The sequence below is a fragment of the Coenobita brevimanus genome, chromosome 84 (genome assembly GCF_032717465.1).
Source record: "Coenobita brevimanus isolate Jiangsu-jjx chromosome 84, ASM3271746v2, whole genome shotgun sequence".
Taxonomy (NCBI): domain Eukaryota; kingdom Metazoa; phylum Arthropoda; class Malacostraca; order Decapoda; family Coenobitidae; genus Coenobita; species Coenobita brevimanus.
This window is the reverse complement of record NC_137037.1, coordinates 10,588,036-10,593,703: the sequence shown is the minus strand read 5'-3', so window position 1 is coordinate 10,593,703 and position 5,668 is coordinate 10,588,036.

The window sequence follows — 5,668 nt, the reverse complement described above, 5'->3', positions numbered from 1 at the left end:
TGAGTGCTGAGTCACAATAAGAGATTAGCACTAGATTATGGTGCTAGTCAAGAACAACTGCTACGGAAAGAATGTACTGCAGCAGTATTGTCGAATTCCTCTATTGATTTATGTAAAATAAGCTGCAAAAAGAATAGATCTGGGCCAAGTTTGGCCGAAATGATAATCACCTCATTCCCTCCCCCCCCCCCCTGCTACCTGCGCCCCCGGCCTTAATATGCATTGAGGAATTGATACCGAATGAGTGTGATACTTTTTAGCTGGTCATAACCTGCAGTTACACCCTCTTGCTGTTGGTGCTGCCCCTCGTCTCTCATATTCATCATTCATTCTTTACCCTCGTCTATCTACCCTTCTGCTTCTCTCTTTTTCCCCTCATAAACCCATCCTCTCCCCTCAACGCCATTCAGACTCTCCCTTTTCTACCCGCATCTCTCTTACCTCCCACGTATATCCTTTCTCTCCTAATAGTACTTTTTGTTAACCCTTCATTAGCACCATTCCACCCTCCTCTTATTCACTTTCTCTCATTACCAGCTGTATTGCAGATATACCATTTGATAATACTGAGTAAAACTGAGTGAATATTTTGGTTATTTTTTTTTTTAGCTTGTGGTCTATATTTCTTCCTTAATGTTTAATTTACCGTACTCTTGCTGAAATGTACAGACGGCAATAACATGACGAGATTGATTTTGATTCTGTTCCTGACATGATCACATGGCCCGTGTTGTGGTTAGAACTGCTTTTATTGACTGTACACATAGATCATTAATGTCTTTATTGATATTCGTTATTAATCCAGGTTATATTCATTGTACTGAGGTCAGCGTTCGTCCCCCATGCATTTTTCCTTCTGTTAAAGTTTCAGTTAAAAGGCTAGAATAAGGTGACGTGTTTTTCATGATGTTCTTGGCTTAGTACCCAACCAGTGTCATGCCTCGCCCAGCACCCCCCGGGATCCAATGGGATATATATATATATATATATATATATATATATATATATATATATATATATATATATATATATATATTATATACCGGTATATATTATTATATATTTTATATATATAATATATATATTATATATATAATATATATATATAATATATATATTATATATAATATATATATTATATATATAATATATATATATATTATATATAAATATATATATATTATATATAATATATATATATATTATATATATTATGTATATATTATATATATTATATATATATATTATATATGTAATATATATATATATATATATATAATATATATATTATATATATATTATATATATAATATATATTATATATATATATATATTATATATATATATATATATATATATATATATATATATATATATATATATATATATATATATATATATATATATATATATATATATATATATATATATATATATATATATATATATATATATATTGCGAAGCGTTCACTGAGCTACTGAGCACTTTGGTGGACATACCTGTAAGGGGTGCTGTTGTTGAACCAGTGTCGCAAACTAGTATGTTTGCACCCAGTTGGCTTAAGGCGGGCCGATTACACTTGGTTCACAGACTACACACACATCCAAAGCCACTACAACATTACAGTTACACTCACAAGCACTTCTCACCCTACATACTGTCTCTACCAGACAGCCTGAGCCACTTGGTAGAGATACATTGGCTGTATCGTCTCTGCTTCAGTAGGGATAGGCCGGTCCTGCAGTGAACCTCAACGGCTGATGATGATGTTGACAACGATGATATATATATATATATATATATATATATATATATATATATATATATATATAATATATATAATATACCGGTATATATATATATATATATATATATATATATATAATATATATATATATATAATATATAATATACCGGTATATATATATATATATATATATATATATATATATATATATATATATATATATATATATATATATGTAATTCTTGTGTACGGTAATTATAGACTGCAGTCTGCCGTAATAACATTTGCATTGTTTCAGGTAAGCAGTTGTGCATTACCTGGTCTGAGTATGTAATTATATTTTTTCTTTATTCCAATGTTGGTTCACTTGTTGTGTTTTCACATTATGTCTGGCAACTGGAATATATATTCCACTTACGTAATTCAGCATAACTTCCCCGTAATTATGGTCCCTCTTGTAATATTTGTCTCAGCAGCAGTATTATATTCTTGTCAGAATACGTACACATGTTGAAGGATATCAGGGATTTTTCTTCCCAGCATATACATAGATATTACCCACCAAGGTTAGGACCGAGGGATGCCAAGGCTTGAACCAGATGATGCCAATGACAGAACGGAAGTACCCCCAGTGTGACAGTATAAATATAAGGCATCATCGTGGTGAGGTGTATGCCAGTGCTGGTGTGACTTGTACCCCAGTGTGACAGTATAAATATAAGGCAACATCGTGGTGAGGTGTATGCCAGTGCTGGTGTGACTTGTACCCCAGTGTGACAGTATAAATATAAGGCATCATCGTGGTGAGGTGTATGCCAGTGCTGGTGTGACTTGTACCCCAGTGTGACAGTATAAATATAAGGCATCATCGTGGTGAGGTGTATGCCAGTGCTGGTGTGACTTGTACCCCAGTGTGACAGTATAAATATAAGGCATCATCGTGGTGAGGTGTATGCCAGTGCTGGTGTGACTTGTACCCCAGTGTGACAGTATAAATATAAGGCATCATCGTGGTGAGGTGTATGCCAGTGCTGGTGTGACTTGTACCCCAGTGTGACAGTATAAATATAAGGCATCATCGTGGTGAGGTGTATGCCAGTGCTGGTGTGACTTGGCTGTTAAGTTCACAGTGGAGTGACCAAAGAAAAGAATTATACCCTTATCGTGAAATGTTTGGTGCTGTAGTGTTTGTCAGGACCCATATACATATAGGGTCTTCTCACACCTTTCTACTATGCAGATTTACTGACGTCACGCTTGAGACAGGGCACTCCCCCCATTTCTCCCCACCCACCATCTCCCTTGGGACCTCAGAGGGAGGCCTCAAGTCGCGGTGAGGTGCAGCTGTCTGTCATCCTCCATACCCACCCCTCCCACCTTGCTTCCTTTACACAACTCTGGTCCCCACACACATTTCCTCAATTCAAATGATTGTTTAACCTCTCCCTTCTCATATTTAAAGGTACATGATTTACAAATAAACACAATATACTCTAATAGTGACATTTATTAGGATACATGGATATCATCTTGTTATAAATGATACCGGATGTTTATTGGTACTGCTACCGGTATTGACTATATGTTACTATGCAGGCTTCATTTCCTTAACTTCGACATCTTACTCTGCAGCTTTCGTGTCGAGTTAGCCAAATTTCTGTTTAATACCAGCATCCTGAAAAATGCTCGGTAACGAACAAAAAGGCTAATTACTTCAGTAGGAAGAGACACATGCCTATATATTAGTACTGACAATGCCTTGCCAGTTGTCTTTTAAATTACCGTTGGTAAGGCTTAGGTTTTATGCCGGTTTTAAGCCACAGTATGTCAAATGTATATATTCCGCATATATCATGGAGAGAGAGAGAGAGAGAGAGAGACTGCGTAGATACCAAATCGTTAATTATAAATAACAAATCTCTTAATCCGAGCTATTAAATATATGTGAATGTATTTCATATACTCTTTGTGGCTTCATGTACATGAAAAGCTATATAGTTTTTACGAATTATTCACTCTTTGAAAACGAAAAGTGGCTGTTTAAATCATTTCCAACGACCTGGCACCGTTGTTTTTGCGACCTCGAAGGGAGGGAGGGAGGGAAGGAAGGGGGGGGATGATAACATACTTCTTGCCAAACGCTTCCAGATGGAATTACTACGTTACGAACCTGCTTTAAACAAATACATTCTGCGATATACCGTAATTAATTTTCAACACTACTGCTTTCTTGCTAGGGTACTCAGTAATGGTTACCTACAGTACGTGGGTAGAACAAAATAATGGTGGGTAGATATGAATACTAGCAACTCATACTAGTGCGGTGGCCAGTTGCCTCAATTTATTTTACCTGGGCTGGTAAATGCAATGCACCACGTGCTTTGCCACATTTCTGCAAGAACTAACCCCGTGAGGGGAGATATACTGTACAGCTTATAAAGAGCAAAGCCCACCATATACAGGGATATGCACCTACGGAGAGAGAGAGAGAGAAAGAAAGGGGAAGGGACTTAACATTTAATGAAGCTGATGGCAGATTCAGCGTTGGCAGGGCGTGCCCTTCAAGGCGTATTTGATTTTTTGGAATATGCAGTTTGAGAAGTTCATATTTTAGATTTCTTTTATAAGCACTTTGATCAAAGTGAAGGCTGCAGATGCGAGCAGTATTCGGATTAATTGTGTCTTTCCTCTTGCACAGATGAATTCACTTACGTCTAATCTCTTCATCTTTGGGGAAAATATGGAAAGTTATATCCCCACCTTTCTTCAGTAAAGAGTTACAGCCAAACAGTGCACAATTGGTAGGCATTATTTCACTGGGCACATACAATGGAATAAAGTGCAGGTGACAGAGGTGACCTGTTTGGCGCCGTGACCTCTGAGCAACTGAGTCTACTTCTCACTATATGGCAACCCCTTCTCGGAAGACCTCACCTGGTGTCTTCGCCATGACGTCATGCGCAAACGCGACGCGTTTTTGGGTCGATATGGTCAGACCCTGTATGTATGTGGGTCCTGGTGTTTGTGGCCCAGCCTCGTCTAAGCGCGAACTCGGCGGACTACAGGCTGGAATTATTCTTCCCCCGCGATCAACCATACGCTTAGTGGGGGAGAAGGAGAGCGTTGCAGTGTGACTTGTTGGCTGTTCTCACCAACACAGCAAAGCCAGCTATGTGTAGTGCCTGAAGATCAAGATGTATACACAGAAACACTTGACGGGATGGGAGGCAGGGAAGCAACACCAGACTTTCCAAACTGTGTTAAGACCTGGCGTGGTCACAGTACAACCAGAAGATCCCCCCTCCCCCCCCCCCTCTCTCTCTCTCTCTCTCTTCTCTTCTCTTCTCTTCTCACCTCTCCGCCCACACAGCCTGCCCCAACTCAGCCAGGAAGTGTTGTTTACCTTCCATCACGGCGGCTGAGACAAATTAACGCCTCAGACAAATGTACGGTTTTTGGTCAGACTTCACAACTGACAGCCAGAGGAGCAGGAGCGGGAGGAGGAGGAGAGTTTAGAAGAAAAGATGTACAAGGATGTGGAAGAGGACAAGTAAGAGGAAGACGAAGAAGAAGTGGAGGAGGAGGAGGAGGAAAAATTAGAAGAGTCGAATGGGGTCGGCAACGACGAGAAGTTGCAAAAACAATAATGATAGAAGGAGAAGCAGGATGGAGACTAGTTGGCAGGAATAGGTAAACAAGAGGGAGGAAAAGGAAACACACTGTTGGAGGGGTAATAGGAGGAACAGCGGAGTGCAAAGGAAAGCAAACGGCAACAGACGTATTGATCCTCAGGAAGTGTTCGTTATTAAATTCATTCTGCTCACCAGGGCTTGAACTTTACTCGACCTTGTGTGTGTTGAACAAATGCGATGACCACTACACCGTGAGAACTGTGGAGGAAAAGGCAGAGCTTGTTACTG